The 11,877-nt window shown below is 41.8% G+C and overlaps 1 protein-coding gene across 1 annotated transcript in view; it reads left to right on the top strand.

Annotated features, from left to right (window-relative positions):
- WDR59 (WD repeat domain 59) overlaps positions 1 to 11,877 on the top strand; it is a 1,485,413-nt gene that overhangs the window by 298,420 nt on the left and 1,175,116 nt on the right. The window lies entirely within an intron of this gene.

Raw genomic sequence — 11,877 nt, 5'->3', positions numbered from 1 at the left:
CAGGTGTCTGGCTCTATTGGTACCTTCCCCTGCTTTTTTCCTAGATCATGGCTTCGCTCTGCTGATGAAAACATCATTGTTCCAAAGATCTGTTTTGAAATAAAGGAAGTCCAGTACTTATTCCTCCCAAAAGATTAATTTTCATTCTGGTGAGAAACTTCTATTAAAATTTTACAGGGTACTCCTAGCTACTTGTTGGTACAGTGGATATAAAAAGTTTACCACACCCCTGTTAAAATCCCAGGTTTTTGTGATATAAAAAAGATGAGACCACAATAAATAATTTCAAAGCTTTTCCCACCTTTAATGAGACCTATAACCTGTACAATTCAATTGAAAAACAAATTTGTTAGGGGAAAAAATATAAAAAAATAAAAAACGTACGATACATTGGTTTTATAAGTGTGCACACCCTTAAACGAATACCTTATTTTGTGTGCACACCCTTAAACTAATACTTTTCTAAAGCACCTTTTGATTTAATTACAGCATTCAGTCTTCTTGGGTAGGAGTCTATCAGCATGGCACATCTTGACTTGGCAATATTTGCCTACTCTTCCTTGCAAAAGCACTCCAGATCTGTCAGATTGTGAGGGCATCTCTTGTGCACACCCCTCTTCAAGTCACCCCACAGATTTTCTATTGGATTTAGATCTGGGCTCTGGCTGGGCCATTCCAGAACTTTAATTTTCTTCTGGTGAAGTCATTTTTTTGTTGATTTGGATGTATGCTTGGGATCATTGTCTTGTTGAAAGGTGAAATTTGTCTTTATCTTCAGCTTTCTAGCAGACGCCTGAAGGTTTTGGGCCAGAAGTGACTGGTATTTAGAACTGTTTATAATTCCCTCCACCTTGACTAAAGCCTCAGTTCCAGCTGAAGAAAAGCAACCCCCAAAGCATGATACTGCCACCACCATGCTTCACCGTGGGGATGGTGTTCTTTTGGTGATGCGAAGTGTTGTTTTTATGCCAAATGTACCTTTTGGAATTGTGGCCAAAAAGTTCAGCCTTGGTCTCATCAGACCATAACACTTTTTCCCACATGCTTTTGAGGGGGGTTCTATATTATGTGATCAAAGATTCTCTTCTTCGAACACATAATCAACACATATACACCGAACGCTGTAAACCGCAAACTGCCACATCCTCAAATCGGGGGGGGGGGGAGATGCAGTTGGCCGTTATTGGGAATTGCCCTTTTCTTCAATGTAGAGCAATCTCGGAGTTGGTATATTTAGTTAGGGGGCCACTTAATTAGTGTTTTAAAGTTTGTTTTTTTATTTTACGGCCACGTGGCCATTCGCGGTTTACAGCATTTGCAGTATACGTGTCTATTATTATGTGTTAAAAGAAGAGATTCTTCGATCGCTTAATATATACCTATTTTGGGAGACTTGGTGTATTGTTTTGCACATTTTAGCCAGACCTGGATGTTATTCTGTGTTTATAAAAAAAAAAAAAAAAAAAAAAAAAGGCTTCCATCTTGCAACCCTATCCCATAGTCCAGACATATGAAGAATACGGGCGATTGTTGTCACATGTAGTACACAACCCTTACTTGCCAGAAATTCCTGCAGCTCCTTCAGTGTTGCTGTAGGTCTCTTGACATCCTCCATGACCAGTTTTTGTCTTGTCTTTTCATCAATTTTGGAGGGACATCCAGTTCTTTGCAACGTCACTGTTGCCCCATACTTTCTCCACTTTTTGAAAACTGTCTTCACTGTGTTCCATGGTATATCTAGTGCTGTGGAAAATTTTTTGTACCCTTCTCCTGACTGATACCTATCAACAATGTGATCCCTTTGATGCTGTGTAAGCTCTCTGCGAACCATGGCTTTTGCTGTAGCAGGCAACTGAGTAAATGTCAGGAAAATCCTACTAGGACAGCTGAACTTTATTTGGGGTTAATCAGAGTCTGATTAATTAATGACAGGTGTGTACCCAAAAAGGCTGAATGCTGTTATTAAATCAGAAGGTGCTTAAACAAAGTATTAGTTTAAGGGTGTGCACACTTGTGCCACCAGCGTATTGTAAGTTTTTTTTTTTTTTTTTTTCCCCTAACAGATGTTTTTCAATTGAATTGCACAGGTTATAGGTCAGAGTAAAGGTGGGAAAAGTTTTGCAATGATTTATTGTGGTCTCATTTTTTTATATCACAAAAACCTGGCATTTTAATGGGGTTGTACACGTTTTATATCCACTGTATATTTTGCTTACACTGGGAAAGAGCTAGGCATGTTTGGTATCTACAAAGTCAAATATGCACAGTCCAGCAGGCTTGACATTTGCTTGGCAAACTGCCCTGCATAAATCACTGTCTAGTTCCATGACATGCAAAGGTCAGAGCACACAGTAATCCGATACAGAAGTTGATTTTAATGTAGCGCTGACACTACTGTATGCCCAGCCATTCGCAGACCATAGAGATTTATTATTTAAATAACCAAGTAAGACTAAACTGTTAACTGAATGCAATAAAGAGAAAGACAAAACTGAGTCTAGTAATGACATCGAAATGCAGCTTCATATGCATTTTCAAAACATTTGCATATCTGTGCATATTCTTCGTGTTTCACTGTTGCAGTCAGCACATTTGGGTTATCTGCCTGCAGGTAGCCCTCAGCTGGCCTGAATACAAAAGTCTTGGGATTTCGGCGTTGAATGCTGTCGCTTCTTCCATGACATCAGGTCATCAGGGGTATAAAACATGCAGCTGACACCATTCCATCAGTCTTTCTTGCCGTGCGGTGCCCAAAGCAGAAACAGTTTGCAAGTGCCGGTCGGCCGACTCCTGAAATTTTCGTTTTTGAGTTTCAGACCTGAAGTCTTCAAAAAGATAAGTACCCCTTTGGGGATCCTTTTTTCTTGCTCTAACAGATGTCAGAAAAAATTAACAATCGTCTTGCCTGTGGAAAGCAAATACCTCATAGAGATTTTCATTCTTACTGTGTCACCTGCTTAGGCCCAGACCACAACGTCCCTCGCTGTCAGTTTTGTGCCTTGTTCAATGCCCGAACTATTCATCGTCAGGCTATTTTTGTAGCTAAATACTTTTGTTCTCGATCTCTGTACTCCGAAATGGCTTCATTAAGCCATCCGACTACCAATCATCCAAACAAACGCAAGGATAAAGACAGAGACAAATCGCTTAGGTCCAAAACTGCTGACGACGCTACTGTTAAATTAGTCGCCAGTCCGCCAGTACTCGGTGAGGCACTTTCACAACCCCTGATACCCGCTACTACTGATTTGCAGGCCTCTACTGAGATCCATTCGGAGTCCGGTATGCCGTGAGATGCTTCTTCGACTATGGAACCTGTGGATGTCTCTACCTTGGATGGGTCTGGAGCTTCTGTGCAGGCACCGGCTTCTGAGGGTGTATTCAGGCCTACAGATTTTCATATTAAACCGACAACTTCATTTCAAGCTAAGAATACTGAATTTCTCAGGCCTAAAGCTTGCACTAAGCCTAGAAAACCGATGACCAAAGCGCATTCTCAGGCCCATATGCCTCAAAAACAAATGATTAGAATAGCTGAAGACCTTATTACCTTAATTAGGGGAAGCCAGCCTTCCCCCTCTAAGAGACTTAGAACTAATTTTCTTTCTGATTCTTCTGATGAGGAATCTGATATCTCTACTCTTTCTAACTACCAGGATTTACCCTTATCTAGTAATGAGGATTCTGATGCAGAGGATTCCATTCCCTCTCCTTCCCCTCCAGAAGATTTTTCTTTTGGTGAAACCATGCATACCCTTAAGGAGCATTTCCGCTGCAAAAGCCAGGACTTTTCACAGTCCAAAAAGAGACTTAGGGAATTTTTAAACCTGCCTCAACACAGGCTTCTAGCTATCCCTCCTGTTCTGAAGATTGTAGATGACGTTTTCTTGGAATCCAGGCTGACCCCAGACACTTTGCCTCCTGCTCCCAGGAAACCTGACAGATACTACAGAGTACCTGACTCTCAAATTCCTGTTCAAGAATCCTACTACTGATCCAGAGACCATTTCCAAGAACCAAAAGGCATTAAGGCTACAACTGCCAAAAATCCTACCCTTTCTGATAGGGATTCTAGAGCTTTAGACAGATTGAGTAAGAAGGTATGTACTTCTGCTACTTTGGCCATTAGGGTTTTAAATTGCCAATTTCATATTTTAAAGTATCTGCAGCATATTATGGGATTAATTAAACAGAAAATTATGTTGATTCCTGACTGTGCTGAACACAAAGATATACAAAAGTTAAATGCATTCTGCTGACCAAGTAGGTAAACATGCTTTGCAAAATGGTTTCTTTCAGGGCTGCTGTTACTGGGTCTGTACTTAGAAGGCATGCTTGGCTTAAGGAACAAAACTTGCCAGATCATGTTAAAGCTAAATTACTGGATGCACCCTTAAACCAAGAGCGCCTTTTTGGCAACAAAGCATAATTCCTCAAAACGATGGAGGAAAAAGCTAAATCTATGCAAACCGTTAAAGATTTCTTAGAAAGTACAGCCACCTAGATTCAGTAGACATTGGCCTTCAAAGAACTGTCCCTTTCCAGTCCCTTCCAGACCTTCAAAGTCCAAACCCAGGAGCAGCAGACCACCAAGACTTCAGTCTTGGGCTATGCACAGATCTAAGCAGTGGGGGGCCTCCACTTCTAAAGCAGGTAGTAATAAGCCACGCCCCTATGGAAAAATGGCACAACTTATCCTTAACTCTTCTAAGCCTTAGGAGGAAAGCCCGCCCTGTATGCAAAAAACTGGGAACTCATTACCCAGGACAAATGAGTTTTAAACATAGTATCCCTAGGATACAGATTCCATTTCCACTCACTCCCAACCCCAAGTGGATGGCCAGACCTCCCGCCAAACTAGTGGGCGGTGGCCCAAAAACAAGTACTCTCTTTCGTCAGTATCAGGGCTATTCAACCTGTCCCAGCAGATCAAAGGGGACAGGGTTTTTATTCAAGACTGTTCCTGTTTCCCAGAAGAGAGAACTCCTGGCATCCTATCCTAGACCTTTCTAGTTTCAACACCTTTTCTGGTGGTTCCAAAATTCAAAATGCTAACTCTTCAACAGCTTCTTCTTCTGCTAGCCAAGGATGCCTGGCTGGCAACTCTAGACTTAAAAGAAGTTTACCTGCACATGCCAATAAGGGAATACTGCAGAAAATACCTACACTTCAGGGCAGGCTCCATGCACTATCCATTCTCTGCACCTCCCTTTGGCTTATCTACTGTGCCCAGGGTATTCACAAAGTGCCTAGCTCCAGCCATTGCATTTTGCAGGCAGAGAAAAGTTCTGATTTACCCATACTTGGACGATTGCCTGATTCAGGCAGAGAGTCAGGACTTGCTATTACAACACCTGGCATTTGTAAAGAGACATCTAACTTTACTGGGGTACACCATCAACCCATCAACGAGAAAATTCACACCTATTACCCTGCCAACAGATTGTATTCCTGGGAGCAAGCTTGAACACAACTCCCCAGATGGCATTCTTCACTCCAGAGAAACGAGTTCATTTGACAACCTACTTCAAACTACTGGCCACAAAAACCCAGCTATCTGCAAGGTAAATCCTGCAAGCACTGGGTTACATGGCCTCTTGCATTCTGTTAATTCCATATGTAAGACTACATATGAGGAAACTTCAGTGGTATCTAAAAAGTCTATGGTGTCAACATTCTCAGGACCTGGAAACAATGATTCCTGTCATTCCTTGTCTAAGGGCAGAGTTCCTTTGGTAGGCAGAGGCCTGCTACCACAACAAGGGACTCCCTCTCACTCCACCCCCTGCCGCCCAAACCCTAAGAGACTCATCAGACTATGCATGGGGGGGGGCTCACATGACAGGGCAGTGCATTCAGGGCAAATGGAACCAAAACAGATGCACCTGCTTATCAATCAAAAAGAAATGTTAGCTGTACAGAATGCTCTGACAGCCTTCAAATACCTTATTCTTCCAGGACAAGTATTGGTAAAGACAGACAACACCATGGTACATAAACAAGCAGGGGGAAACCCATTCCTACCCACTCTGCAGATTAGCCATGGCTCTGTGGAAGACAGCGTTGAGCTACCAAGTGAACCTACAAGCTCATTTCCTGCCAGGCAAACTAAATTCAGTGGCAGACTACTTAAGCAGAAAACTGATGGACCCACATGAATGGAAATTGGAACACAAAATATTCAAGCTCTTGCGGAGCAAATGGGGGACACCAGAGGTAGGACTGTTTGCCTCCCCTCAGAGCTACCAATTGAACAAATTCTGCACCAGAACTCCCCACAGTCAAGCTTGGAAAGTGGATGCCCTGTCCTTTTCCTGGGAAAGCCTCTCAATTTGTGCCTTTCCCACTCTGCCTCTCCTCTCGAAGGTTCTACTTAAAGATCAAGCAGGACAAGCCAAGGACAATACTGATTGCACCAGACTGGCCACGCCAGCACTGGTACCCCTTTTGCGCAGTCTGACAGTGCTACGACCTTGTCACCTGCCTCAGACCCCTTCCCTGCTGTCCCTGCAGGAGGGGACAGATTCTGCACCCTCGGCTTCAAACCCTCAACCTTGCAGCCTGGATAATTCCCTGAGCTCACCTCCAGCAACCCTCAGCAAGCAGGTGCTGGATGTCATTCTTGAGGCAAGGAGGTCTAGTACTAAAAAATCCTATTCAGAAAAGTGGAAAAGATACTGTTCCTGGAGCCATGCTCAGGGGATGGGCACAGCAGTGCCCAGCTTACCTCATATTCTAGATTATTTAACAGAAATGCTCCACAAGGGCCTATCTTTCTCTTCAATTAAGATTCATGCCGCTGTCATATCAGCACATTATAATACTGAGCCACCCCTCTTCTCTCATCACCTGCTAAAACAATTCCTTAGAGGGGCCAAACATTTAAGACCCCCCCCCCCCCAGGAGAGCTCCCACTCCAGCCTGGGACCTTAACTTTGTATTCTAAAAACTCACCCCCCCTTTGAACCAGCTGCTACAGAAGAATTGAAATTCCTTTCTTGGAAAACAGCTTTACTTCTAGCCATCACTTCAGCAAGAAGAGTGTCTGAACTGCAAGCCATCATGGCAGTGGAACCCTTCATTATCTTCCATGGGGACAGGGTTTCCCTCTGGACTAATTCATCCTTTATGCCCAAGGTGGTGTATAGTGTGGCTCTAAACCAGTCCATTCATTTGCCTACTTTTTTCCCTAATCCTCAGAATAAAGGGGAAAATATACTGCATTCTCTGGATGTACACAGTTTAGATTCTATTTGGACAGGACTAAGCCTCTCAGAAAATCTGACCAGCTGCTAGTTAGCTTTGCTGCAGGGGCAGAGGGAAGGCCATTTCAAAGCAAACCATTTCCAAATGGCTAGCACGTTGCATCCATTTCTGCTACAAACACCATGGAAAACCTACCTCACAGGGGATAAGAACACATTTCACCAGGGCTGCATCTACCTCTACTGCATTTCTCAGAGGAGTCCCTACCAGGGACATCCTGGAAGCTGCAACCTGAAGCTCTGTACATACTTTCACCAAGCATTACCCCTGCCTATCTTTTCTAATTCCAGAGCTGGATTTGCCACAGCAGTCTTATAGGGCCTTATTGCTAACCCTAATGCTCTTTAACTACCTCCACCCTTCCTTAGCTTTGGGAATCAACCCAAAGGTGATGACTGCAACAGTAAAACACGAAGAACATAGTACAGTTGTGTACACTTACCATAAATGTAGATGTTTGAGTGTATTCACTGTTGCAGTCCTGGTTACCCTCCCTCCAACACCCTGACTTCTCTTGACCTTTTACCTTTCCTCCTTGTTTGGCATATATTATATCATGTGTATTTGCTTTTTGTTGGGGGTGTTCCATACCATATAATTGCTTCCTATTGTGGGGGCACCTGACATCTGGGGCAAGAAAAAATATGTAATGGTGTCTGCTGCATGTTTTATACCCCTGACGACCTGATAGCATGGAAGAAGTGACAGCATCCAACACAGAAATCTGAAGACTCTGGTATTCATGCCGGCTGAGGACTACTTGCAGGCAGATAAATGTGATGACTACAACAGTGAATACACTTGAACATCTACATTTATGGTAAGTGTACACAACTGCATTTGCCTCAATCTAGTACACCTATAAACAGTGGTGTAACTGGAGTTTGTGCCACCCGGAGCTTTCTTTGAGTTTGCTGACCCTCCCGTAGCCATTTCAGTGTCCAATTACTTGGCTGTTTCTCCCATTTACCATACACACTAATGTGCTTACTGCTTTATTTCTAATATGATTATTTGTATTTAATGTAAAACTTTTATTTTGAATTTTATAGCCCAGACACTGATAGGCATATGCTAAACAAAGCAATACAATCTTACAATGAAAACAGACTTTGCATTAAAACTTCTCTGCCCTTGAACCTCACATTCTTTGAAACAGCATTGAAACCTACATTCAAAGAAAATGCATTTGGCCAGTGGCTGATAAAGTTTACCTCTGGGCTGTTTTCAAATCATAGGCCCCTTGCACACATATTTAGGACCATGCAAACATACATGTTCTTTGATTCACCTTCCTGACTGTATTAAATTATATTCCTTGTATAATACAACACACCTGTTAGTGTGTGTTTTAAATTTGTTTTGAACATTTTTCCAGTATGCAATGAAACAAAATTTATGAATAAATAATGACAAAACCAGCCAATTCAGAACATTTCCATCATAAAATTCTACTTAAACTTCTCTCATTACAATACACCAGTTTCAGTAAATATGCACAATCTCTGCAGAAGTAAAAGTAATCTAAATAATTCCACATTAAAGAGATCTGAAACTAATTAATTAAGAGGTTGCTGCTAGCAAACAACTTTATATTTCATTCTTTTATCTACAAATAGTGGCTGTTGTCCTTGAAGAATAAATTGCCTATGTTGCATTACAAAAATGATAAGCTTAGTAATATTGCAGTAGGGAATGGATGGCAAACTGATAACAGGTTCATAGTTACTAGGTATCTCCTCCAAAGGAGTACATTCTCAGGACTGCAGCATCCACCCCCTTTAAAAGTACAACACAGTACAGTGTCACCAATCCATCTACATGCTGTGGGAGTAGAACCCACAGCCTTCTGCATCAAAAGCAAGTATACTACCAGTTATACTACTAATAATGCAAACAGACTTTGCATAAGCAGCATTAAACTTCTCTTCCCTTGAAGCTCTCAGCTTGTAAAATCCACTTGACATTCCAGTATATCTCTCAACTTTGCAGCACAAGAAGTCTGGAATAAGCCAAAAACCAGGGACACATTTTAAACATTGCTTGTATAATCTTGGAACGATTCTAGAATAAAATGTTTTGTGTTATGCATTTCCTGAAAGATAAGAAGACTGAAACTTAAATGGCTAGCATTATTTAATTAATTTCTCACTTTTTTTGCCAGAAAACCACAAATGTTAAGAGGAACATGTGAAAATGTGATTCAAGCAGTTGAGCCCATAACTCTCAACTGTCAACAAATGGGTGGTATGGGTAGAGAATTCAGGCTCTTGCTCCTTGTACCTAAGGTACAGGATTTGAGCCTGAGTAACACTAATAACCAAGTATACTTAACTGGGGCATTTTACGCACACAAAATCCCCCAGACTTACTTAGAGCAGCAGCAAGCAATCACAGTCCCCTGGACTTAGAGCAGCAGCAAGCAATCCCAATGCCCCAGACTTAGACCAGCAGCAAGCACTCCCAATCCCCCAGATTTAGAACAGCAGCTAGCAGTCCCAATCCCCCAGACTTGCTTACAGCAGCAAGAATCCCAATCTCCTGGACTAACTTAGAAGAGCAGCAAGCAATCCTAATCCCCCGGAAAGATTTAGGGCAGCAGCAAGCAATCCCAATCCCTCAGACTTACTTAGAGCAGCAACCTTAAACACACACGAACAACTGAATGGTAAATGAACTTACTTAAAACACACACAAGCAAATGATTGTTAAACAGACTTATTTAAAACACACACAAGCAAATGAATGGTGAATGGACATGGTGGCAAAAATGGTTTAAAGTTGTGTAGATGGATGGACAGAAAGAACAGGATGCGAGCTGCATAAACAGCAATCCCCCAGACTTACTTAGAGCAGCAACCATAAACACACGCAAACAATTGAACAGTGAATGAACTTGGCAGCAAAAATGATTTAAAATTGTGCGGGGATGTAAGCTGCCTTCCCCTAGCTACGCCACTGCCTGCAAATAACAAAAAGAGTTATTATCACGCCAATAACATTACTGTGTGTGATGTCTGCATCTGCTTACATAGATTTCATAAGCATTAGCCGGGCCCGTATTAGATAAAATGTAACAGCTACACTCTATTTTGAATTATTGTTTTCTTACCTGGAGGCTGAGCTGTCATCCTGACCTGTGGACACGAATGGGTGGGTGTTGGGTGGACTCTGCAGAACTTGAATTGTCTGCTCCCCCTGATACCATTGCTGCTATATTCCTTCCAACATAGTTCAAATATCTGACCGGGTCCAGCAAGCAGTCTCTCTTATTGAAGCTGATGTCATTACACACATCTCTGTAGGCTGGCAATGCATGGTGACGTTAGCCATAAATTTAAAGTCGTGTGTGTGTGTGTGTGTGTGTGTGTGTGTGTGTGTGTGTGTGTGTGTGTGTATATATATATATATATATATATATATATAAATCGGGAATTAAAGGGGCCACTCAGGAATTCGTGGGACCCCATTATTTTGCCCTCAAAACTGGTAATTACCAAGGAATTCAGTACAGTTAAGAGGTATGATGTCAAGTAAATAAGTAAATTTGGCTAGACCAATCTCTTGACTTTCAACTAGACATTCAAAACTCATGCAAAAAGTTCAACAAACTACTGTTCTGGGTGAACAAACTGTCATGTTTTCTGTCCAAGCCAGCCAAAGCTGCCACAGACAAACACATTCTCTTATCTGAACTCAAATATGGACTACCCATTATAGCTGCAGCCACAAAGAAAAATGTCACCACCTTACAAAACATTTTCAATAAAATCTGCTGATTCATTACTAATTCCCCCAGTAATGAACATCACTGCCTAACTCTCACCAAAGCGAAAGCGAAAAGACTGCCAGTACAGCTGAGAACCAACCTCCTCCTAGGATCACTAATTCACAAAGCACTGTCTCCTGAGACATCTCCTTCTCATACTCGTAAACTTTTCACCAAAACCTCCACATATAATCTCATGGGTATATTTCAGTCTCGGCGCACCCTGCTAACTCCATAAAGGAAACTTTGTTGCACTGACCATGCATTTTCCATTGTAGCATTATACTGTGGGACTCCATTACTCTCTCAGTCAGAGATGTCCAGAAGTAATCCTACATCACACAGCAGCTCAAGGAACACCTCTTCACCCAAGCAAAGTGCATATGCACTCACTCAGGTCACATTACATGAACCCCGCTGCCCTCTCATACGGCCCTTTATCGTGATTTCATTCTTCCTTATAGTATCTTGTCATCCCATTTACTTACTGCCTCTCATTATTCCTACTTCTCTCTTCTATTTGCATCTGTCTTACACTTCTGCGTTCTTCTCTTCTTTCATCTGCATGCTTCTCAAACCTTTCCTCTGTTTTCTCTCCGTGGTATCCTTTCTTGCAATTATTTTCATTTACCTGTTCTAATATCTTCAAATCTCTCTATATAATGATACTCTGCATCCTTGTAGCACAAGCCATCTCAGTAATTATGGCTACATCTTTATCCATAAAGCTCTGCAAAATGTAGTTGCCCTATGAATAACTGAAAACAAAGTGTCTTGATGTTTTTGCTTAAAATGTGAGTTGTTTGATTATATTATAAACAGAATTTTCTGCTACATATATA

The sequence above is a fragment of the Protopterus annectens genome, chromosome 8.part1 (assembly GCF_019279795.1).
Source record: "Protopterus annectens isolate FY-2018-M chromosome 8.part1, PAN1.0, whole genome shotgun sequence".
Lineage (NCBI taxonomy): Eukaryota > Metazoa > Chordata > Ceratodontiformes > Protopteridae > Protopterus > Protopterus annectens.
This window is presented reverse-complemented; position numbering and strand designations above follow the sequence as displayed.